Below are 26397 nucleotides of genomic sequence, written 5' to 3'. Positions count from 1 at the left end.
GAACAGCTTTCACTGGGAAATCAGCTGGATTTACCAGGGACAGAACAACAGCTCTTCAACCCTGGGAGAGCAAATTCTGTCATCTCCACAGAAGTATTTCAAAGAGACTCTGCCAGGAAGATTAGAAAGGAACCACCTCTCCCCCGTGTCTCCTCCCTCAGGCCCCACCACAAAGGAGGATGCACTCAGCACACAGTCACAGGCCTTGTATTTAGCTTTATTTTAAATTATATGTTAACGATACCTGACTGAAACTCATCTATTATTCAAAACACATTTCACATCATCTCCAGCTTTAAATTACACCTCTGTGCAACTCACTGTTGCTGGTGGGAACAGATAATAATAGCCATAGAGCATATGGGACTGGATTATGGCACCCAGACTTGTTCCTGAGACCCAGGGCTGCTTCACTCCCTGAGCAGCCTCATTCACCCTAAGAGAGGATATGATAGTCTGGCCCACAAAGATTACAGCTCTGAGTGCTGTATGAGTGCGTCTGAAAGCAACAGATTTAAGATATATTTGAATTTACCCAGTTTTCTCATTGGAAAATGCAGAAGCTGGCCTGGTGCTCGGGTCCTGTGTAAGGGTTGCTTCAAACCCCAGAAACACAGAGTCTGATTGTGGCACGAGCCAGACCATCCCAGATAATCCAGTTAGGGACCTGCTGACTCAGGGATGTGTTGCATTGCCTCTGTCATATGCCTCACACCCCTCTCTGTGCTGTCATTTGCTGTTATTTCAATTAGAGGGTGTCAATTTACAGCAAATCACACCAAAGGTCAGACTCTGCTCCTCTTCCCATCACAGGAAAACACACCTTGCATTACAAGTGAACAGTTCTTCTACTTGTAGGAAAGAAGAATGAATCTAAGGGTGCAAAAGTGTCCCCACATGTCCAGGCCATCACCTGGCTGCAGGAGCAGAGGTTAAGGTGCAGCATCCTGCTCTTCAAGAGCTAATGAAAGTGGTCCACAGCATGCAGTGGGAGTTACAGGTGTAAGAACCACCACAGCCTGCATCATTAATTAGTGAGCAATTTACAATTTCGAAAACAGACTCAAGATAGAGAACTGAGGGTAGATATAGTCACAAATAGGTGAAAACACTGAATTTGTCTGCTAATAACTCAATTTGCCTGGAAGCTCATAAAAGATCAAATGAAAACACTTTCAAATATTCCACCTGCAGCTGTCACTGTTCAACATTCAGCTTTTATTTAGCAAAAAAGTGCCTGCCCTTCCTGTTAGGCAGCAAGAGGAAAAATCCTGGTGAGATTTCAAGCAAAGGGAGCTGGGCAGGGCAGGGAGAAGCTCTGAGAGCAGCTGCAGCCTATCAGGGGAACAGAAGAGCAGGAAAAACTTTGCAACACTGGGCAGATAAAATTATTTTGAGTGCCTTTCTTCTTCCTCTTATTGCTGCCCGTGTCTAACCAAGATAAGCAAGTCCAAACTATTTAATCTTCAGCCTGTAGAGCTGCTTTGCTGCAGCCTTGATGTGTGATTGAAATCGCTGCAGCCCAGATCCCACCACTGTGTGATAAGGGCTGAGTCACAGAACCCGACAGAGGAGGGGGATTTGGTTCACAGAGCACTAAAGAGTCACTAATAAATAAAACAAGCTGCCATCTAGATTCTTGCAGATAGGAAACTACAAGTGCCTGCACCAGCAAGAGCCCATTTTTGACTAAGTTGTGTTCCTCAGACGTTTATTGCCAGCACAGCCTTTGCACTGCTGAAGCGTCTGCTTTTGTGGGAGCAAAGTTTTGCTGTTTGGATAGCTCTGAAATATATGAATTTTACACTTCTTCTTTTTTTAATAAATTCAAAGTGGTAACTTTATTTCTGTTGCAGTAATGTCCAGGGACTTGCACTCCAAGAGTGATAACACATTTTTGGTTTATCACCGGTGAACACTATGAGCAGCTCGATCCATAGAAACCAGCCCTTCTCATCAGATTGTGTTTAACAGACTCTTTTTTGGCCATTTCATCAAAAAATAACAAGAGAACAGAGCATATCTGTGCATAAACACCTGAAAGTGCTCAGTTATTTTAGCCCTCTTCCCTTTACACCATTCAACAGCTGCTGCCACTCCTCACACATTTCTCACTGTCCCAGGACAATAAAATAAATAACCTTCCCAGACAAGCTAACTGGTGAGACACTCCTGGGGACAGATTTTATTTTTCTGAGTTACATTTCTTTTGATGAGCCCAAAATGAGTTAACCCAGAGTGAACACGAGCCGCCCTCAGCTTAAGACAACCTGCAAACAAGACTGGGTTCCAAAAAGCGTTTTTCCCCCTCCTTGTCATATAAAACAAATGTACTCCTGCTCTGGGTCTGCCTCCTCTGACAGAAGTGTATTTCTTTCGCTAAGAGGCAGGATCTAGGAAATTTCAGTCAATTTCACAATAAAAGAAGCATTTTAACCACAGAAGGAGGTGTGTGTCCATATGGTGTTGGATGGAAAGTGAGAGATCATTTAGAAGAACATTCTGCTCGATGTATATTTTTCCCCCTTGTGAATCACACACCTATTAAAAAAAAAAGCCACATTAATTGGAATACATTCCAAATGAAGAGTATATTTGCTGTGTCCCTCCAGTGCCCCAAAGCTGAGAGCCAGCACAGGCAGTTGGATGCTAAATGCTGTCATCTTCCCATGCTTTTGAGGAACTGAAACATGAGGAATGTCAGCTGAGGTTAATTCACACCAAACAGGTGGAACCATTCCTATTCTCTCTGAACATTAAGCCTGGTGACAGATACTGGTACCCAAATAGAACTGCTTTAATTTCCATTGAAAGTTATGGCCAATTTGAGAGAAAGTTTAATTGAATATTCCACACCATAGGGAAAGATAATAACTAAACAGAACAGAGAATTCTTGGAGTATATCCAGTATAAATGAGAAAAATCCTCTCCTTGTTTGCTTCTGAGGGAATTGCTGCCTGCTCTGTGAGCTGGGGTGTTTTCATACAGTGCTACAAGTCAGTATTTCTTCCAGACAAAACTGCACCTTGGGAAGAGCAGCTCTTCAGAAAAGTGGGAAGTGGAATGGATAGGACAGCTCAAGGGCACAGCTGATTAACACACCAGCCTGCTCCTCAAGGTGAGCAGCTGCATCCCATCCTCCTGAGCAGGAAAGGGCTCCAGTGGATGGCTCACTCCTTATTTTTTGCCTATCACTTCTATTAACATCAACTGCAAATGGTGCTAATGGCTTTGAAATTAAGACAAAGAATTTACACCACGCAGTCCTACTACTACTAATTCCACAGGCTTCCCAAAGAACAAGACCCACTAAGGGTGCTTCCCATTCAAAGAAAAAAAAAAAAAAGGATTAAAAAAAAAAGAGCTATTTTAAAAGTGTATTAAGTGTGGTTTTTCAGGGAAGGGCCTCATAGCTCTGCATCTGTGGGGACACCCCCTTGATACAAGACTGGGCTTCTTTTGCAGCACCTACAGATCTCCAACAGGTACTGTGAGCCTCCTGCTGTCCCCTCTGCCCTTCTGCTGTCCCCCCTCCTCTCCTGCTGTCCCCTCTGCCCTCCTGCTGTCCCCTCTGCCCTTCTGCTGTCCCCCCTCCTCTCCTGCTGTCCCCTCTGCCCTCCTGCTGTCTCCTCTGCCCTCCTGCTGTCCCCTCTCCTCTCCTGCTGTCCCCTCTCCTCTGCCCTCCTGCCCTCTCCTCTCCTCTCCTCTCCTCTCCTCTCCTCTCCTCTCCTCTCCTCTCCTCTCCTCTCCTCTCCTCTCCTCTCCTTCCCTGCTGTCCCCTGTGCCCTCCTGCCACTCTTCCCTGTCCCAGCTCGCTGCTGTCCCATGCCCAGAGCAAAGCCTCGCCCGACAGGGGACAGCTGACACACAAGTGTCTGATACCCGAGCTCCAAAGCAGTGTCAGACATTGCTCAGAGACCACAGGGCAGCCACAGAAACCCGGGAGACAGGGAGGGATAAATCTCCCCTCTCGTAAAGGCGGGCATGGAAGAGCTGCAGCGTTTGAGATGGAGACAGCAGTGCTCTGATGACTCTGTTTAGGAGTGACCCGGGGACCTGGAGCAGCCTGGATTAAAGGCAGGGTTAAGCACAGCAGTGTGTCCTGAGCTCTGAGGGAAGGTGGGATCCAGCAGTGTGGGATTGCCAGGAGCCAGCACCCAAATGCCAGCGGTGGCTCCAGGAGCTCCGTGAGGCCTCTCCCTCAGCCTGTGCCCCAGCCATGTCCCAATTTCTCCTGTGTACGTGTGGGTCATTACAGCAAATGCCATCGAGGCAGCTGGTTCCACATAAAATGCTGCCACCTGATCATACACACAAATGTGGATATTCCCTGTGCCTCTCCCGTGTCCAGACAGCCAGGAGAGGCAATTCCCACGGCAGCACAATGAGTGACCTGTCCTACAACAAACCCCTCATGTAACAGGATGCAATTTATGTTCTCTTAGCAAGCCAACAGCCTGATTTTCATCACAGATGTTCCCTTCAGTATCCCACAAAAGCACATTGCTCCAGTGCTGCAGAAAGTCACAAATTTCTTCACCGCGTGGCCTCTTCCCTGAGCCATCACAGCCAACAGCAGGAAAATAAACAGAGGAACTCACAGAGCTCTGTTGAGGACAATATCAGCCCACAGCAGAGCTGTGAGTATAAAACAATAGGAATAATCAGATTAATATGATGCTAATGGTGCTACCACCAGTGCTGGGTGTTCTTGTGTAGAGCTGTTTGGGAATAGAAATGTTTCAAAGGCCTGTGCTAATTACCTATTGATTTATTAGCAAAATGTGAGGTGCTGATATGATTGCTGTCTGCCAAGAACACACATCATTACTGTAAAACTGTCAGCTGTCTTGAGTATGACAGGGACTATAAAGGGGATATATTAAAAAAAATCAGAAGCAGTTGGTTACGTGTGCATATTCTAAAGCCACATATTTCCTTTCCACAATACCTCCCTGAAATTCAATGGATTTTAATCTTTGATGTAATAAGGAAGGTGTGTAAAAGCCAGGTAAATAAATGCCATCCTCCCCACCCCACCAGCAGACAAGCAAAGTTATGAAATGCTCGTAGTGAAAAAGCCTCTTTCCTTTAAAATCCTGAAGCCTTAGAAAAGACAAGTCCCTGGGGCAATAACCTATAATCTCTGTCTCATCTATTGCTGGAAAAACAAAGACAACTCTGGCAGCGTGTCCAGGCTCTCAATTGATTGAGGAGCCAAACCCTGCAGAAAGCTTCAAGGTGAAAGGAGCTCTCTGGCGCTTCGCTTCAAGGTGAAGCCTCTTTTCTCTCTTCAGGTTTAAGTACATTAGCCACTGTCAGAAGGAAAGCTGAGCCCTGCCAACTTTTTATCCAGCTATTTACAGAGAGGTTTAGGCCATGGCTTCCCTTCTCAAATATTTGTGAATAAGCAGATGGAATTACCGGGGCCTCGTGAGCTCGCCGGGAAGAGGAAGGAATTATCAGCCTGGCACACTCGGAGCCAAACACCTGTAACCTGATTTGCACTGTGGCACCGGTCAGAAAATGCACATGGGGTGGTTCAGTCTGTCAAGGGGCACTGGAAATCTGCCTGTTCTGGGTCACGGGCACACAGTCTGCAATTAGGGCAAGGAAACACGCTGGGTACAAGGGAATCCATCAGGGATTCCAAACACCAGGCACAGAACGTTTAAATCATGAACAAAGAAGAGACTAAAACACCTCTTTGTTAACTCAGTCCACAGTGTGCACACTTCTCCTTGGCTGTCTGGTTTGGGCAACTCTGGAACATTTCCAAGTCCCTGAGACAACGCTGCAGCAGGACACAAGTGACAAGGTTCCATCATCTCCACCTGATGGAGGTTTGTTTTCTCCCTATTTTGGAAAAAAACCAACTAGAATTAAACTGTGAATGCTCTCCTTTCTATCACAGAGCACTGGCACAGGCAAGTTTTAAGCATCTGCCTCATTACAAATATTACACTCTGCAATTTTCTTACTATTTCTAAGTTGTTCAGCCCTTGCCTTAAGAAGAAAGGATGATATTTCAAAATAAGAAATTAAAAGGTGACTGAAGGAATGGACAGAGAGGGAAACCTCATATTTATCACATTATAAATCTATATTTTTGGGGAGAAATTTTCAGCATCAGCTTCTAATGGTCTGATGCAAGACTGATGGCATCCTGGGCATCTGGAGTTTAAAAAGCACCAAGATATTTCGGAAAAGAGAAGGACCTTTCCTTTGGAGTTATACAGAGAGCCCTTCCTTGCCAGGCACTGCACATACCGATGCTGGGCAGGCTCCTGACCCTGGACAGGAAAACCTCACTCACTTTTCACTGCTACTAAAGCAAGAAAGTGTTTAATCCTGTAAACAGGATCCAAGGCTGTAATCTCCAGGTGGTTCTGTTCCATAAATGGATTTAAGGCATTTGAAGTCTGTCGGGACACTGGGCTGGCAGCTCAGCTGCTCTAACTCTCCATAACTTCATTGCAGTCGCTGGAATTGCTCCAATTCAGGGCACATTTGAGGAGATGCCCTTCAATTTTTCCATTGTTATTTTTTCAAAATGTTTCTGCAAGCCTCAGCAGAGCAGGAGCAAAAGCCAATCCCAGTCTCCAGCAGGAGATTCCCTACACAGAGGAACACAGAGGGTACCTGCTGTGGCTCTGGAAGCTGGGACACACCAGCACTGGCAGCCACTGCATGGGCACCCCACCACAGGCACTCCCCAGCCCTAAAAGTCACCTCTTATTCCCATTTTTCTGCTGGGTCCTCCCTGCCGAGGGACCAGACCCTCCACACAAACACAGACACACAAACACCAGACCCCACACTAACCCAGCCTTAAAATTAACACCACTAAATGCCAAACTGAGGGAGGCTTAAATAAAGTTCTCAGAGTTCAATCAGCAAAACATCAAAGGAGCAGCCAGGAGTACAATTTGTACAATCTGCCCACGGATAACATGCATTCCTTTAATTTTTTTTTAATATTATGAACTTTCAAATATCACAGCAGGGAAAAGGTATCAGTAATAGCTGTCAAAACCCTGACTTATGACTTCTTACACCACAATTTAGCACTCTCCAAACCTGCTCGGATTGATGGCATTTGTGAGGAGAGCCTTTCTTCCCTCTGCTGTCACACGAGCAGTTAAGCTTTCAAACACTCCTCGCTCACCTCTAAAGGGCAGCATGATGTGGATGCCCCAGAGACAGAGTTCACCTCCAGTGGTCCATTTTAAACTCCCTTGCCCAGCTCAGCTTTGGGAAGAGAAGCTCCTTTTTGTGGTGTTTCAATAACAGGAGAAAACTCCTGGAAACAGAGTCTTTAATGCAATACAAGGAAATGGCCTTAAGTTGTGCTGGGGCAGGTTTAGATGGGATCTTAGGAAAAATATCTTCACTGAAAGGGCGGTCAGGCATTGGAACAGGCTGTGCAGGAAGGGGTGGAGTCACCATCCCCAGGGGTGTTCAGAGGGGTGTGGATGTGGCACCTGGGGACAGGGGTCGTGGTGGGTTTGGCAGTGCTGGGGGATGGTTGGACTGGATGGTCTTTTCCAACCTCAACAATTCCATGATTGTATGACATCAAAGAGCCTCAATTTCCCAACAGAGCCTTTCCCAAGGGCAACATTTAATTTTTCTTTGCTTCCCGAGAGTTTGGTTCCTCACCCAGAGAGTGCTCTTACGACGCCGTGCGAAAAGCAGCGAGCTGTGAGCCAACACCTCGGGTTAGACCGAGCTGCTGCAAACAGCTTCTCCTACCTACGAGATGCAAAGCAGCCAAACTGCCTGTGACAGCCCTGCCATGGCCTGCACCCCTTCCAAGGCTCCCCCAGGGCAGTGGGGAGCGCGGCCAGCAGCGCAGGCAGCAGCAGCCCCAGCCAGACTCCGGGCTCTGCCATCTCCTGCCTGAACCACAGCAGCCCGAGGCACCCAGCACAAACACAGCAACAGCATCCCCCGAGATGAAACAGGGCAAGATGCCCCCAGGAGGAGCCTCTTGTTTTGCTGTGAGACACAAAGGACAGCAGGAAAAGGCTACAGGGATAAGCAGCACATTCAGTGTCAGTGAGGAGAGCGAGGCAAGAGTTAAATGGAGGGGGATCATGTGTGTTTTCCCAATCTGATCGAGGCCTGTTACTTTATAATTAAAACCCGAATTTATTTTATTGTGCAACGAGAAATGATGGTTTGCTGTGTTGATGTGATCAACACAGAATGAAATAAAGTGAAATAAATCAGTCACTATGCAAAGTCCACTTCTGCCAAGCCAGTATCATGCCAAAGCCTTAGAGAAGTCATAGATTAGAACTACGGTGCAAAATAAATGTTATTCCTGCCTGAGTTTTAATATAAAAAGCCGAAAGTATCAGGAAGATGCCAAAATAGCAGTTGACTTGCATCATTCATCTGAATGTCTGACTTGGGACACAACCAGAGTTGTAGTGGTTTGTTTTTCTCTTTTAGTAAATTACAAGTCAGAAGTTAAAAGCAAGAAAATCATGTAATTTCATTCTAGAGCAGAGAAGGCTTAATGGGTAATCGAAATAATGTGCACTGCTTCAGCAATTTTTTCATTACAATTGCAAAAAATAATGGCTTTCTATGTTTTGAAAATTAAGGATTATACTGGATTGGGAACACACTACGAAAAGCCTAATTTTTTTTTTTTAAGAAGCCTCAAAGACGAGTAAGAATTTCTGTAAGCAGCCTTTTATCTGGGACAGAGAGCTTGGGTTTTAACTTTTCTCCAGCAAGCACGGCAGCATATTCCATAAGGAGAAATGTGCAGACACAGTAATTAACCAGGGAATAACTCTTTATGGATCCCTCTGCTGTCTGGGCAGGGTGTAATTCTGTGAGCAGCAAGAATTCAAAGCCATAGAATTCCTTTTGACCCATTTGCTGCTCAAGCCATCACATCTGAGAGAGTTTCAGCTCTGTGGCTGCGGGGAAGTTTGTAAGAGCACTGAGGAAGTGGCTGAAAGCAGCTCAAAGATGTGAAAACAAACATAAAGACATGAAAACAAACATCTTTCTTAAAAACTGCTGTCTTTTTAAATACACAAGAGATGGGAATGATAATCTAGAATTAATACGTGGGGGAATAGACATCAAAATTAGTGCTGGGCTTTCTGCTGATGCATTTTAGGAGCTGCAGTAGCACAGAAGGAAGTGCCCAGCCAGGTAAAGGATGGTTTCTTTCAGGTGGGTTTGACAAAGATGTGGTTTCGTAGCTCAAGCACATTTGTTACCCTCAGACCTTAATTAAACACACACATCCTTCATTCTTCACTCCTAATCTGTCTCCTATAGCAGAGAAAGATCTTAGTCAGTGTTGGAAATGCAAACATCCCTCAAACCTGGTTGTGTTCATTCTAAGGTACACTCTTCCTGCTTTGTTACGGGATGATGGATGGGTTTGGGTGGGAATGGACCTCAAAGCCCATCCAGTGCCACCCCTGTCACAGGCAGGGACACCTTCCACTGTCCCAGGTTTTTCTAAGCGCTGTCCAACCTGGCCTTGGGCATTTCCAGGGATGGGGAACCCTAAAAAACCTGTTAAAGTTAATGCCGACTTTGCTGACACCTCAGCAGTTTCTGGTCTGTCTGTCCAATTAACATCCTCTAGTTAAGGACTGTTTTCCCTCTATTAAGTCAACTACCAATTAACTACTACATCCTCCAACAATCTACTTAAGAACATGTAAGCTGTTCATGGTTTTTGTTAGTGTTGCTATGATTTGAACTTCTTGTTGAACTTTTATGTAAACTTTTCCTCGACTCTTTACTCAGCACAAACATCCCCTTGGCTTCTCCCAAGTAAGCCAAAGCCTGCTGGGCTCCTGCTGCAGCAGCGTGACTTTGTTTACCTCTAGAAAAGAATTAAAAGCATTTTACCAGCAAAGAACAAATGTTTACAGTGCAGAGCGCGCTGTGCCCGTGTCTGCACGGCGCAGCAAGGCAGGGAATGTATCCTTTAAATATTTCCCTAATCCCGTGGACGATTTTTCATCTTGCTGGGTTTAGTCAATGAACACACAGCAAGCTCCTGCTTAAACAAAGCAAGTTTTGCCTCCTGAAGGAGCTCTGAGCACACGACCCAAGGCCCATAATGGGCACGTTCGCTGTGTCCCATACAGGCACCAGCAGTTTGCCTGGAAAACTCATTTCCCCCCCAAAGCCCCCCTGCAGCTCCCACCTCCTCTCCTACAGCTGCTCTGCCAACCTCCAATTCACAAAAGCCGAACCTCTTTAGAACCAAAATAAATACTAATCTTAAATTCAATGTACCCTGACAGCAAATAAGTTTGCTGTGCTTACTTCAGCATGAATAAAAAGCCCGCAAGGAGACTCCTACATAAGAGTATATTTACAAGTTCCATTACCCACTGGAGAGATTGATGTAATAAACCCATAATAAAAAGCCTCGTGTTATGGATTTCTCTAATGTTTCTTATCAAACAGCCTGTATTATCTTGGCTTGTGTATTCAATTTAAAATAGGTTTGCAATAAGTGCCTGAGAGCTGGAGGTCATTTTCCCTGAGTTTTCTGACACGCTGGGGTGTGCAGTGTCTTTTCCTGCCCTGGGAAGCTGAAAGCAGTTTGGAGCTCGGTGGAGAACAGTTTACAAAGCAGGCAGATGATGAATCCAAGAGAAGAAGAGTGGGAATGCATTACCTGAACACCTATTCGCACCTCCCAGCCACGGCAGAGCTCCTCGGGGCACAGCACTGCCGCAGTTTATTGTTCCGGCTAAACAGAAGAGCGCAGTTGTTTGAGATTAAATCCATCCACAGAAATTGTTTTGCCACCAATTGCCACCTCATTTGTATTTCATCCTGGCTGGCAGCAACACAACCCAGGTGTTCCCCGGGACCTGCACGCTGCCTGCCTTGGGTCTGCTGCAGTGACTTCACCTTTTAGGTAAAAATAGCCCAAAACTGGGACAACAGATGTGGTGTTTGGAGGTGGAAGCAATAGCTAAGCACTTGTACCTATTTATTTCTTCCCTGGCACTGGATTTAGCTAATAACTATTAGTTGCTAATTAGGATTCAAAGCAATTTTCCTTCGGATCTATTTCAAATCATTGCAACACAATTGTGCAACACATTTGCCTCGTTTATTAAATCTTTTAAAGACGTTGCTCTTTTCATTTTCAGTTCTTAACCTCACTCTGCAGTGTCCTCTGCTCAGGTTGAAGCAGCTCCATGGACCTACATGAGTACATCCATTTTCAGCCCATCTCCCCTCCCCTGATATCATTTCTGCTAAAGCCTCCTGAACTAACCATTCAGCCCCTGTAAAATCCATCCCCTAGAATCACACGGTGGTTTTTCTGATTTCAATGGATGCAGGATGTGCATCCACTGATGCCAGAGAGAAGGAAACCATAAGGATTTTTAGTCTTTGTGTGCCAACCACTTATAACCACTTTTCTCTCCCCTTGTAATCAAATTTTGCTTCCACTAACCCCCCAACAGCTCACAACCCCAAGGCCTTCTTCTTACACAAAAAAATGAATAAACCAGTGGGGTTTTTGTAACAATTAGCATTCTGCAGAACAAGCTGCTCAAAATATTGCTCTCAAATAAAAGCAGAGATGCATTTGGCAAAGATGCAATGGAGCACTTGGGTATTAAACTGACATCAAACCCCTTTAATTTTGGGAGATCAGCATTCTCATTGTGACAAGGGTGAAGGGCACTTGGAGGTGAGCAGGGAGTTTGCCAGTGGAAAAAATTAAAAATAGGGAGCCTATTGCACATCAGCTGATGCATTAGACAGATGGACAGACATCCTCCTGTAGCCAGTAGGAAGAACCTTCCATCCCTTGGGAACACACCAAAAATATCTTCAAAATATAAGGGACGCTCTGAGACTGAAAAAAGGCCATGAATAAATAAAAATGCATAACTGTATTAAGTTCAGGCAAAGTCTCCTCATCCCACATGGCAGACCAAGCCCGTGCACCCACCCGCACTGACACAACGTCACCCTACTACAGCCTGTCCATTTTTCCCCGAGGTGCTTTCCCTGTGCCCTGGCTGGGCTCGGGTTTGGGGCTCTCCCTGCAGCCTTCGCTGGGTGGAGGCACCACATCCCACCCGATCTGTGCCCCCAAATGCCCCCTGAACTCCAACACCCCGAGCTCGAACCGTGCTGAGGAGCTCCCGCGGGTCACCCGCGGCGTTTGCTGCTGCAGGGACAGGGAGCGAGGACACCATCAAACGCCTGATGGTGCTTTTCTCACCGGGGCACCTCCTGCTGTATCCACCAGACCATAATGACACCGGTCTGACACTCCTGCTCCCAGTTTACAGCTCCCACCCGCCAGAGCCAGCCCAGGCTCCTGTACAAACCTGCACTTTCCCTATCCTGAAATCTCACTTTAAATTCAGGTTACAATGTACCTGCTCCATCCTTTTCCAGTGACTCGTCAACCCCTTTGTTTCCAACTCCATGGATAACACATCTCTGCTCCCAAACTCCAAATGAGCTGTGACAGAAGCTGGCACCTGTATGTCTCACACATGCTGGGAACAAACTGGCTCCAGCACATTTAAATAAATATATCCTGCTGAATTTCAGCGCTGGCGATCTCTCCTAAGTACTGCCACAGCCCAGGAGCTCCCCCCAGTCAGCTCTCAAGTGGAACCTGAAGTCTGGAAAGATGCAGGAGCAGCAGAGCCACTGATGGAAGCTGTTCTGACCGGCAGGGATGACTGAGGCTTCCTTCAGAAGCAGGGACTGTGCCAGGTTATTCCTGACTCAGGGAAAAACCAGAACTTCTCTTGGACTATGTCTGCAGAACACAAGCCCTGTGTGCAGCTAATAAAGCCGGAGACATTGACCGGCAGCTGTTAAAATTCCACACTTCAGTCCCTAACAAAGAGGAGTTGTTCCATCCGTGCTGGACACCTCCCTGGTGTGAAATCAAGGCCCTCCTTCCAGCTCTTTGCTTGTCTCCTGCATTTCTGAGCATGGATGTGAGGAGTCACCACAGCTGAAGTGACAATGTCTGCAGGAAAAGTGCCCACGGAGCTGCTCTGAGAGCTTGAGATGCTCCCTCTGCTCTGGAGCCTGGCTGGGAGCACTGGAGGTGCTCACCTGGAGAGGAGAAGGCTCCAGAGAGAGCTCAGAGCTCCTTGCAGGGCCTAAAGGGGCTCCAGGAGAGCTGGAGAGGGACTGGGGACAAGGGATGGAGGGACAGGACACAAGGAATGGCTTCCCAGTGCCAGAGGGCAGGGCTGGATGGGAGATTGGGAAGGAATTCCCAGCTGGGAGGATGGGGAGGGTTTGAGGTGGAATTCCCAGAGCAGCTGGGGCTGCCCCTGGATCCCTGGCAGTGCCCAAGGCCAGGCTGGACATTGGGGCTTGGAGCAGCCTGGGACAGTGGGAGGTGTCCCTGCCCATGGCAGGGGTGGCACTGGGTGATCTTTGAGTCCGTTCCAACCCAACCCATTCCATGATAAAAATATGCTTAAAAAGTATAAATTCACACTGCATTTGCTTTGATCAGCTTAAAGAAAAAAATTAATGATTTTACAACACAAGTCATGTGGGTTGGGTTTTTTTTATGGCCTTTTCCCATGTTATTTAACAGCTTTTAAAAGGAAGACAATGCCCAGGACCAAATTTTAATGGAAGACCTTGAAGGAATTATAGCAAAACGAAATTTGAATGCTTGATAATTTAAGTGTTATATTTTTACTACCACTGTGAACCCAACCCTAGCAAATTAAAACAGGAAGAATTAATTGGATATGCAAATAAGATTATTCTCTATATAAATCTAATTACATACCAATTTGCTTTAACAGCATGAAAAAGACAAAAAAGGCTCTTTGTAAATTGTTTTCAAAACCACCTGTAGCACAACAAAGGGGAAAGGCTGCATCTGAAAGGTGCTCATTTCAGCACTAATCAAACGAGGTGTTTTGAAGATCTTATCAAGATCCCTTTGCCATGGGCATCCTGCTCTGTCCCCTGGTTTCCAAGACTCCATTATTAGTTTTCACATACATCCCGAAACACTGCCTCTGTTTTTATCTCAGGAACAGACAAAACAGGCTGGATTTTGGGAATATGAGGTGATTCTGGTCACAAATCCCGACTTTTCTAAGCTGGTCCAGACTTATTTTGATGCCTGAGCACAGAAGGGCAGTGGATCTGCTGGGCTGGCACCGGGCACACCAGCAGTGGGCACCGGGAGCTGCTGGCTGCACATCCTGAGCCTCTCAGAAAACAAAAAGGGACAAAGGAATAATTAGCAGAACCCCACAGTAGGCGAGGGAGATCTCTCCAGGGGGGAAAAGCCTGTTAATTTGGGAGCCTTTTGTGTCCAAGAAGCAAATTACACTGATGGTCAATTTATTTCTTTGAATAGCTACTTGTCAGGGAGAGTAAAAATTATAAACAAGATCACTGGAACTGATGGAGACACAGAATAGTTGAGACCATAATTAGTGTCCATGTGCCACCCCCGATAAAGGACCCCAATCACCCATTTTCTCTGACTGTACATTGAATTTTGTCTTCTGAATCTGGTTCCCTGGTTCACAGTCGGGCATCTAAAACAATCCAGAGTAAAAAGCATTAAAAATATGTTCCAAAGAAAAGGAATGTAATGTTTACACCAGTACAGCACACAAATACTGCGGTCACCTTATGGGAAGCGAGGTGTTGTTATTACAGAAAACTAAATTTGACCCACATTAAAAACAAAATATTAAAGAGTTGTTAAAAATTTAAATGTGCAGTGGGTGCAGAAATCTGGTGGCTTTTCTGTCCCTTAAACTCTGTGTATGGAGGGGCTTTGCAGCCTTTACTGTCTATTTGAGATTCTATTAATAAAGAAAGGGAGCATTGCCCTTGCACTATAGATACTGAAATATTTACTGAAAAGAAATGCAGACATTTGGTGAACATAGAGGAGGGCTTTTTGTCACCTAAACTCTGTGCATGGAATTTGTCTGCAGCCTTTATTGTCTATTGTAGATTGCATTAATAACGGAGGATAGCTCAAGATGAGAATTACACGTCTGCAGAGCCACTGCTGACACATTTATATGGTTTAGCAAAGCTGTTTTTCCTTTAAGCCCAGACTGGCTGCCAATACATTTGTACAGTCAAACTGATACATTTTTCTTTTTACTTTAAATGCTCTGTGGGCAGCTGCACAGTAACTCATGAATTTACATGAGATCTGGAGTCTTCAGGAACAACTTAAAAGAGTTTTTAAACTCCTGTTTTCTCAAAAAGCAAGGATTAGAAGGGACAAATCCTGCAGAGAACATCAGCAGGGTTTGTTTTGGTGTCCTCCAGCACCACTGAGCAACTGGTGGAAAATTTTGTGTTGTTTTGTCTAAATTTTGCATTTTTCCTCTTCCAGGGCAGCTCTCAGGTGTGCAAACCAGTGGCTCAGTGCATGGGAAGGGGTTTTTCTAGCTGGGAATTTATCCCTGTGTCAACCCTTCTCTCACTGATTTGGACTGACACATTTTACCAGCTGACACACCTTAAAAATGGGCTTTTTTTGAAAAACAAAGCTGTTATGACATCTCTTAAATGCCAAAACCCTCGCTAACTGCTGTATTTTCATACATCCCCCAAATACTTTGAAAAGAAAGCAGTAAAATGCCAGAGAATGCCTCCACCAAAAAATAAGAAGGGGCGGTTAAGTTTTAGCAGTAATTGGATGCCACATTAAAGAAAGTCACGACAAAGAGGTGTTTGAAGCCTCTGCCATGGATTTGAGCACAACACCTTGCAGGAGGTGTGAGTGGCAGTGCTGACTCCAAGGTGTAAGAGCTCACAGCGTAACAACCTTGCACAAATCAATCCTGCAAAGCACTGACAGGCACTTTTCGCTCGTCCCCCCCAGAAAAACCCACGCCATAAGCACATTTTCCACTCAGCAAGCACTTTCCAAACCAGCACAGCCACACCTGAACTTCAACACTGAGCTTCTGTGTTGGAACAAACTGAAATAGAATAAAATTTTTAAAGTTGGATTCAATATTACTCCAAAAAAAAAAAAAAAGGAGAAACACAGCAATCAGACCATTATTGCCTGCAGTGACATGGTTATTCCAGGAACATCCTTATTCCAGGAATAACTCCCAGTATCCAAAGGTTAAAGTGGAGATTTCTCTTGCTCAAGTCCCAGGTCAGATTCCCATCTCCTGTCCTTTTATTCAGCTAGGCTGGGCACCTCCTGACCTTCCCAAAGTGTCTGAGCAGTGCTGCAACAACCTCTGAGCAGCCTGTCCATGGGGAATGTGTCCCTGCTCATGGGGAATGTGTCCCTGCTCATGGGGAATGTGTTCCTGCCCATGGGGAATGTGTCCCTGCTCATGGGGAACGTGTCCCTGCTCATGGGGAATGTGTCCCTGCCCATGGGGAATGTGTCCCTGCTCATGGGGAATGTGTCCCTGCTCATGGGGAACGTGTCCCTGCTCATGGGGAACATGTCCCTGTCCATGGGGAACGTGTCCCTGTCCATGGGGAACGTGTCCCTGTCCATGGGGAACGTTTCCCTGCTCATGGGGAACGTGTCCCTGCTCATGGGGAATGTGTCCCTGCCCATGGAGGGGATGGCAGCTGCATGGTGAGAAGACTCAGCAATCCAGCACCGAAACCCACTCAGTTCTCTGTGGCAACTCCTGCCCCAAAAGCATTTTGATTGTACAAGTGAGCTGTAAATCCTTCACCAGTATAAAATCTAAGGGTGGTCCCTTCCTGCGCCCTGTAGCGTTTGAATTTTAAATTTTAATTTGTAGGGTCCACGTTGAGCAATACCTGAAATGCTGCTGTTTCATGATGGGTGAGAATTGGATTTGAAAGAATACATTTGCTGTTCTTTCTCTTCATATCCACGTGTGAATGTTTAAAAATGGAGACATTACCCCTGTGCTTTAAACATGGTCTGGATCACAAATCAGCAGCTAAATCAGTGCAGAATCAACCCTGAACGGGACAGAACCACCAGGATCACTGAATTCCAGCTCCTGTTGGATTTTCCTAATGCTTTTCAGCCACGGATTCAACTTTACATGGCTCTGCACATTCCCACCTGGTTTGCACAACACCCACGGAGCAGTTTAAGCTGCACCTTTTACCTGCACTGCCCTTCCCTGGTGGGATTGCAGCATTCCCAGGAGCGCTGCTCCCTCCCCAGGGCCCTGATGCAAGCCAGGCACACTCTTACAGCTCCTCTCCTACTGCCACTTCCCAAGGGGAGAGCTCCAGTAATTCATCATTGCCACAGCAGCAGCCCCGGGAGAACATGTTTGTAAACAAACATCCATCACGGCTGCTCGCACGCGGCTGCGCTTCCTCGGCCCTGCACCTTCTTTTGCTCCGTGATTTCTGATAAATACAACTCTGTGTGTGTGTGTGTGTGTGTGTGTGTGTGTGTGTGTGCAAGCATCACCCAGCGCCTCGCTGCAATTAGCACCCAGAGGCTGGGAACCAATTACGGGATTATTTAATGAGTCATGAGCCGCAGAAAAGGTTTAGGAGTGGGGAAACAGCGAGATTGTGTGGGACAACAGTGAGACAGAGGAAAGCAGAAGCAGGACAGGAGAAGGTGGGAATCCCATGTAATTAAAACCTCATGGATCCTCAGCTGATTTAAAGGGGCATTTTTGACAGAAGTCAGTAACTGTGCTCTAAAACAGGGTGCCCAGAGAAGCTGTGGCTGCCCCTGGATCCCTGGCAGTGCCCAAGGCCAGGCTGGATGGGGCTTGGAGCAGCCTGGGACAGTGGAAGGTGTCCCCATGACAGGAGGTGGGAATGAGATGAGCCTTAAGGTCTCTCCCAACCTGAACCATTGTGGCATTCTCTGATCCTGACAAGTGCAGTAGCCAGGGACTGCTTGAGTGGAAACACATCCTCTTCTCACATATATCTGGTCTGACTAATTCCTACTTAAGAGGACTGAATTTAAAAACAAAGCTTGTTCCTTTCCAGTAATGGGAGGGAACTTGCATAAATGGATGCATTTTTGACTCCTAGATTATATTTCCATTTGCTAGTGGAAGGTGTCCCTGCCCATGGCAGGGGTGGCACTGGATGATTTTTAAGGTCCTTTCCAACCCAAACCATTCTGGGATTTTGAGATGCACTGGTGGAGGACGGGGATTATTTGTCAGGTGTGGCAGACCTTTCCCAAGCAGCCCAGGGGACACAGGACCCTGCAGGGAAAGGCCCTGACACCCACAGGGGCGATGAGGGACCATCCCCGAGCTGCTTTCCAGGCAAGGCATCTCCCCACAGCAAACGTGCCCAAAGTGCCCAGCTCAACCCCTCAGCCCAGTGCTGACCCCACACACAGCTCTGCTTAGGGACACCTCTGTCCCCACAGGCACAGGAGCTGCTGCCCACACCGTGCTGATCCCACAGGGCAAGCTCAGCACTTACCTGTGCGGCTGCAGCCTTGATCAATTAAAAACTCACATTCCAAAGCCACTTCCCAGTCCTGGGAGCTCGTGAGACAGGCATATTAAATGAGCAATAAAATGCAACTTAATGGGGTCGATGTTAAATTAGTTTCAATTATCAAACCCCATTTTAACAAAATGAATGCCTGGCTCCCTTCCAGAACTCACGTAATTTCCATGGGAAAGCATTGGGTTCTCCCTCCTCCCACTGATTGATGGCATCTCTCCCTCACCTTTCATTAGGGAATAACTTCCATGGTCCATCCTAATATACCAACAGATTCCAAAAAAAAAGAAAAGAGAGTATTCAAGTTTGCTCAGGAATGCAGTAGAGGTCAATAAAGGTAAATGTTACACTTAGTAAAGCAAAGTCAGTATGAATAAATACTGTGAAATTCTATGCAGATTATTCACCAATGAGTTGTTTGTAGAGTGTTATTTTCTAACAAGTGGGAAAACACTGAGGGAAGCTCTGCTTTTCATGGAGGGAAAAGAGGACACAGGCTTTGGAGTACACACTATGTTATTTAGATCTGGTGAGGAAGAAAATCAATGCCTGCCAGATGCACATTCCACGTGCTGGAAATTCATGACCGTATTTTGAAACGAGGATCTCACTCTTGTGAGGTTAATAAAGACCAAGAGCCTGTCCTGCCTCTCTGGAAAGGGAGTGGGGAATGCAGCACATCCCGAGGAGCTCACTCCACCCAGTGCCTCTACTCACTGGTACATATGAAAAAACCAGAGAATCAGCACAGTTTTCCCATTTTATAAAATCAGCTGCAGCCGTTCCTGCTGACAGTTCTTGGCCACTTGACTTGAGAATCCCAGCTGGGCTTCCCAGCTCAGAGAGGCATCACGAGATTGCCATGGAGAGTGTTTTTATCCCAGCTGAGGAATCCCAATCTCCGTAACAGTCTGATTAGGAGCTGCTCTGCCTTTCAAACTTGTTTTCTCTCCTGAAGTGCTTCAATGTTCCCAACCCACAGGGGCTGAAGAAACCAAACGTGGGCAAACACCCAGTGGCAAAAGCATCTTCCAGATCCCTCTCACCCAGCTGGTTAGCCCTCCTGCTGTCCCTCATGGCCCTCCCCACTCCAACTCTCCCCATTTTGAGGTCAGTAAGGGATTTTTTGGGAGTCTCTTTCCATTATTCTTTCAGCCCTGTGGTGTTAGTCATCATTTGCATGCTGGCAGATGTGACACTCCTCTGCCTGAGCTCTGCTCCCACATCTCTGCCTCTTCCCAAAGATGCTTCTTCCCTCAGGAAGAAAAGCACAATGCCAAAGCTTGTCTCTCTTTAAGCCTTTCTTCCTGATTTTTAAACATGAATTGGCAGTAAGCATCATCCCTTTCAATAATATTTACAGTTTCAGAGTTGCCTGTATTGACTTTTTCTGAGTTTGGTCACAAACCAATCAAAAGCAGGTTGGAGACCTGGATGCACAGTATGGGCAACAGATCTGTGTTAAGCATTCTAAGGGATCACAAAATCATGACAGAGAGAAAAGAAAACAACAGTTCCAGTTATTGCCAAATCACCACAACCTGGACTTCAGCTGTAAAGCTCAAAAATACACCAATGCTGTGATTTTTGTCACATCTAATCCTGCTTTTCAGGGATGTTATAAAAGATGATTTAAGTTACTTGAAACAGAGAATTTGGAACCAATACTTCCATCGCTGAGGAAGTGAGTAATTCTCCCCTTCAGCCCACCTGTGCATCCAGCTGCTTCCAGCCCCTTTTCATCTCTGTGTCCCTGCATCACGCCCTGTTTCACACCCCAGAAAGCCCAGCCACCCCCCTGCCTTCTTTCCAGTCCCCCCTCAGATGTCTCCTAGCAAAGCCCACCCAGTGTGAGGCCAGAGAAAATGCCATTTCTCGTGGAATGGATAAAAATGGAAGGAATGGGAATGCTCTGGGAGTAAAGCCTGAGCTCTCAGGGAGCACCTCATGGCATCTGCTGACACAGAGATGGAAGGGCACAGATAGTTTCTTTTTCCAAGTCTCACTGGTCATCCATTGCACGATCCCCGTTTCACAAACAAAAACAGAGATCATATTCAGAACTCTGTCAGGGATCTATTTTGCAGATGTGAAGACTCAAAGGTACAAGTTAAATTTGGGATAAGAGGAATTTCAGACACATCTAAGTTCATGTTGTTCCCAACACGCACTGGACAAAGTCAAAGCCTTCACACACAAAGTGCTTATTTTCCTTTCAGCTGTGCAAGACAGCCATGGAAAGTTTATAAATGACAATACCCCTTAAAACAGATGCAATCTTCAGACATTTAAACTCAGAAAATTGGAGTTAAGACACATCAACCTATTAAGATAGCTGTATTTTTCATACTTTCCCTGACACCTGGAAAGTTTAATGAAGTTTAAAGTCACGAGCTTTCAGCTGGAGATGCTGACTGCTGGCTGGCTAATTAGTTGCCTGTCTCATTGATTATCAACTTCTCCAGTAGTCGATTATAAATGGTTGTAATGCTTGCCTTGCTTCACGGCATAATTAATATGATATAGACTATTTAACAATGGTGTCTTTGCTTGATTTATGAAGCTGAATATGTATATTTTACTGCAAAATAGAAAATCCAAACACATGAGGAAAACCAGACTGAAGCACTGAAGGGATAACGGGCAAGTTTTGCCTTTTTCATTGTAACACACAGGAAATCTTTCCTAAAACTTGCAATAATGAGTCAGTGCAGCCTGTCAGGAACATATTCTTAATTTCAGAGCACAGCCTGTCACAGTACTTGACAAATGCTTCAATAAAGCAGCGTTAAACAATGCCCAGCTGAACTGCAGCATTCTGTGCTCTGTTCATTAAAAGAACTTCTTGGGAGCACCCACTGATTTGCCACAGACTGACTTTGAGCACGATTTGCAAAAATTCATCAACATCCGTTCTGCTTAATGGCCCCAACCCTGTAAAAATTGGAACCCTTGTGACAACCAGGCCTGGCTGAAGGAGGGGACAGGAATTTCTGGGACAAACACTACAAAAGCACAAAGGGGTGGGGAGAAGCCTCACTATAGACCACATCGGCCAGCCCAAGTCCGCATGGAGCTGTCAGCAATTCTGGGACTGCCCACATTTACAGCCCCTCATCATCCACCTTGGGCTGACTTTTGTTCCCTTCAGATGCTCCCCCTTCGCTGCTGCTTAGCTGAGGGACCTTTTACCAAGTGAAAATGATCGCTGCCAACAACATTTCCAGCCACTTCACGCTCCAAGGGCAGCAGCAAAACCCAGGGATTTAACCCCAAAAGGCTCAGTGGGAGCTGGTGGTTCCCCCGATGTTCTAAATGATGCAAATCCCCAGCAAAGCGTGGAGAAAAGGAGCAGGGATTTTGTACCCAGGCAGGGAGGAAATCCCCACAGAGGCAGGTTTTCGACTAGCTAAGCCAGGCTTTGCCCAGCACCAGACACAAGCTCCAAGCCCAACTCTGCAGGTTTCCCACTGCACCACATCTCTCACATCTTGTTCTCCTCCATGACCACACAAGCATTACAAAATTAAGCCCCTTTCCAATAATATTTAGATTTTTCTAAGAATCATGCAGCGTTTTACTTATAAAACACTCGACTAATCACCTCAAATTTTGCAGTAAAATCCATTTTTACTGGCAATAAATAAGCGGTTTGGGTCCATATCCTCCCTAATTTGAAAGATGCGTGGAAAAGTAGGTATTTCTGGAAGTCCCTAAATGAGATTTAATTTCAATACCTACACACTAATTCAAATGCAAAGGAGCTAAATTGAAAAGAGGCATTGTATAAAACACACAGGGGATCAATACACAGCCAGAGAGTTGGAACATCTGCTTAGAAAAATGTCTGTCTAGGCCCTGTTTTATTTAAAAGCACCATCTCACCTTTTTAACTTTTGAGAAAGGCAATTAAACTTGCCCAGATGGACCTGAGAGTCAAACAGAGAAAAACGTAATATACCTAATCATCTGTATATAAAAATGAGAAGATGGCAGTGATATGGCCTCTAATTTCATAATTTGGGAAATTATGGCCTCAATCAATCAGGTCACATCCAGCAAGGGCTTTGCTGCTGACAGATCAGGATAGGAAATGGGTACAGATGTCTTGTGAGGCTGACTCAAATCCTCTGCAATCACAGAAAAACTTGCCACATAATCCCTAAATAAGCATAAATTACATTTCCTTAGCTCTCCTCTACACCTGTGTACAGCTGAGCAATGCTGTAGAACCCCACTCTGGCAGCTAAAACTCTTCTGGCTTCGGTTTAAAGGAACTTTTGTCTAGATTTTATCATTCTTATCCCAATGAGGAGAGCCGGATCCAGGACCTGCTCACCCAACACCTGCCTGCAAGGTGATGCTGCTGAAGGGCCACACCTCTTCCTGAGGGGTTTTCAAATACAAGAACTGGAAATGAACTTAAAAAACCTCCTAAATAATCAGAAAAAACCCACCCAAAGTATTAAGGGCAAGGCAGATCTCATCTGCAAACCCTTCTGCAGTGGTGCCCAGGGCTGGGTGGTGTTTAAGGAGCAACAGGAGTCATTCCTGCCTCCTCTGCTGTGCAAACATTAATTAGACAGCTGGCTCCAGAATGCAAAGTGCTGCAGAACTGACCAAAATATAAATTAATTAATTATGGGGCCACACCAGATTAATCATTTCCCAGCTTCCTGCTCACATCAAAGTATGGAGGGAGCTACACAGCACCAGAAAAAGAAACACTGAACAAATTGAACTGCGGCCTCGTTTAGAGGAGATCATCATTTAATATGTACAACAGGGCTCCCAGCTTTAATAATTTATATTCAGACATGAAATTAGCTGGATTTCTCTGGTACATAACCCACAGCTGCTTGGAGAGCAGCACAAATTCAAATCCTCATCTCTCTGTGAATGCTGAGGTTTAATTTTTAGCAGAGCTGGGTGCCCGATGTCACTGGAATGTATTGATATAAATTATGGGGGGCTTTGCCTCACAATGGAAAACACTTGACTCTATATTGCATTTTTTCCCTCCCATGAGTTGCACTGATATGCTCTAAATATTCTGGTCTGAACCACTGCTGGGGTATTTCTGTGCTGGATCAGCACGGGATAGAAGGAGAAAGAATGCCTGCACAGGCATTGCTAAGAATATTTTCCTGTTAAAAAAAAGGGTTGGGGAAAAAACCCCAAACCACCACGAAAAAAAACCCCAAAACAAACCAAAACCAAACCAAACAAGCCCAAAAACCCCAAAAACCAAGCAACCAAAAAAAAAAAAAAAAAACCAAAACCCAACCAAAAAACCCCAAAACCAAAACAAACCAAACAAAAAACCCCACCCCAAACCAAACCCCAAACCCCAAAACCAAACCCCAAGAGCTCCAGGACACACTGATGTTTGAAGCTCCTGGGTTTATGTGGTGCTTGCAGCTGGAAGGGGCTGATCAGGATTCAGGGACGGGATCTGCCCGTGAGGTCAGTGTGTGATGAGCAATTTCATTGTGCATCGCTCGTTTTTTACTTTATATTATTATTTACTATCGTTATATTTTACTTTATTTCAATTATTAAATGGTTCCTATCTAAACAGACAAGTTTTGATTCTCCTCCCCATTGCAGCGGGGTGGAGGGAGGGGAGTGAGAGGCGGAGTGGGGCTAAGCCGGGCTTAACCCGCAGCACTGTCGGAAGGTGAATGGTTAAATCCCGCTGTAAAATATGCATGTGCACACTCAGACGTTAATGTGTCTGTGCCGCTGCAGCTCATTAACATGCAAATACGACTTCAGCAGAGGAACTCGCTGCTCCAGGAGGGTAATGAGGCAAAGGATGGCACAGAAGTCACGGAAACGCAGAAAATTTCCTTTCTGACTCGTCCAGCGCATTACAGGCACACGATGTCACATCTCCCTCAATGCTTTGGCTCATACCTCGCAATGCCTTTTGTTTCCATCTCTCTTCCCTGGCTGGACACAGATGATTTTTTGGGATATGTGGGGCTGCCCGAGGGAGAGCCTTTTGTAACAAGGTCACGACTAGAAGAACTTTGTGCTACTTTTCACGGCCTGTTCCGCCTCTCACCCCACTCTCCAACACTTAAAAATTATCAGCACCACAGCTGCTATTTGAGGAATCTGAGAGCCTGCACAAACCAGGGCTGTTTGGCACCAAAGAATGAATTTGCAGCTACCTATTAATTAATTTGACACCTGGCAACACGATCAGAAACTCTGAACTAACACACGCCAAGTATCGAATCCAAAAAGCATCAGTGGGTTTTTAGCAGTGCAACCCCAAAACTACCAGTGAAAAACAGTCTGAAAAATGTGATCCCAGCTTGAGTGGTGGGTTGGAAGGAGGTGGTGGCTCTGAAAGACCTTTTCCCTTTGCAGAGCTCCTGAAATCACAAACAGTGCTGCACCTCGAGGCAGCTGCTCTCGGGACGTGCCGGGATTGAGCGAGGTGTCTCTGGGAGTGTTTCAGCAGCTCTGTCGGAGCTGTAGCTGCTGAGATGCAGTATCTGAAGCCCAGCACACAGCATCAGGAGCAGTGTCCCCTGCGGGCTGCGAGCAGCTCTGGCGTGTCCCCGCTCCGCCGGCACTGCTGGCTAAGTGGCACCTTAAAGGACACGCTGGCATCCTGCGGTGCTCGGGGGCTGGCAGCTGTTTTGATAGGAATAAAATGGCCAATCAAAATTTATAAAGAAATGACATTTATTATGCGACCGAAATATCGCTTTCAAAAGCCACGATCGAGAAAAGCAGCTCCGAGCCCGGGGTCGGAGCTGGGTGAACACGCATAGATCTGATCTCTATCGCACCAGACATCCCAAGTTCACGCCTGCTGCTTTGGCTGGTCCCTTCTTATACAGTTTTTGGGTGAAGTCCGAATTAATTCTATTCTTCTCGTATTCATGAAGTTTTCCTGTCCTGGAGTTGGGCTGCACAAAGCCTTTCCTGGGTCTGATGAATCGTCCATCCTGGGTGATGAGTGGGTCATTTCTGCTGATGGATGGGCCACCTCTGGTTCCTGGAACAGTTATTTTTAGTTCCTGGAATGTCCAATTCCTTATCAGATGAGATGTAGATACCAGAAGGTGTTGATCAAATCGTCATAGTGCAAATGTCCCGGTGATAAGATCCAACCCCACCTGGGTCGAATCCTCACTTATTGTGAGAGAACTTCTTTTGGTGGTGTGAAATTTTTCTCTCAGCCAAGCCGGTGGGGGGGTTTGAAACTTTGTCTCTACATGGTCTGATTGCATTCTAGTTTTATATATAATAGCACGAATTGCATACTTTATTTATAACATGTTTCATGGCTTGGATGAGATGAGTCGGGAAGTTTTGATGTAGATTCCAGGGAATAGATGGGTGTTAGGAAGCACACACACCAAAAAAAACCCCAAGGAGATGGTGGGAGTGGCTGGAGCCCCAAAGAAGCACTGGGGATCCTGTTGCTTGGGGATGGTGGCACCACTGAACTCCGTGGGGGTTTTTTGGGGCAACACCCCAAAAGCTCATCCCGCACCAGCCCTGCTGCTCTCTGCAGCAGAGACCAGGCTGACACCTGGGCCATGTCTGACTCTGATTAGAAGAGCTAAACCCAAGTGTCTGGGGGTGACTTTATGATGTGTATCCCATATCGCTGCCCTATGCCCAGAAATTAATTCTTGCGCCTTTTTATGCCTTTAAACTGAGCCTGAGAGGGGGAAGGAAAAACTGAGCAAAACTTTTTCAGAGCAGTTTGCAGCTTGTTCAAGGTCACACGGAGATAGCGACAGGGGAGGGAGGAGGCACCCGGTTTGCTGCTCCCGGGGCAGTTTCTGGCCAGTGGTTCAGTTTCTTTTTCTCCAGAGAAAGACGGAGAGTTGAACTTTTTTTTCCTTCCCTGGAATTTCAGATTTTCTCCCTTTTCTACTGGACTGCTTCAACATCAGAGCACATCAGGAGGACTT

The 26397-nt window shown here is 46.0% G+C and overlaps 1 protein-coding gene and 1 long non-coding RNA gene across 4 annotated transcripts in view; one reads left to right on the top strand and one right to left on the bottom strand.

Moving 5' to 3' along the window:
- Positions 1-26397, bottom strand: part of LOC138117671 (contactin-4) — a 270719-nt gene that overhangs the window by 100778 nt on the left and 143544 nt on the right. The gene's annotated exons all lie outside the window — the stretch shown is intronic.
- LOC138117827 (uncharacterized) lies at positions 3374-8265 on the top strand. The gene is made up of 3 exons (XR_011154882.1): positions 3374-3486; positions 5721-5844; positions 7649-8265. It is a non-coding gene; the product is annotated as an uncharacterized lncRNA (long non-coding RNA).

Source organism: Aphelocoma coerulescens, chromosome 12, assembly GCF_041296385.1.
Source record: "Aphelocoma coerulescens isolate FSJ_1873_10779 chromosome 12, UR_Acoe_1.0, whole genome shotgun sequence".
NCBI classification, from domain to species: domain Eukaryota; kingdom Metazoa; phylum Chordata; class Aves; order Passeriformes; family Corvidae; genus Aphelocoma; species Aphelocoma coerulescens.
Note: the sequence above shows the minus strand (reverse complement) of the source record. Positions and strands in the feature narration are given on the sequence as shown.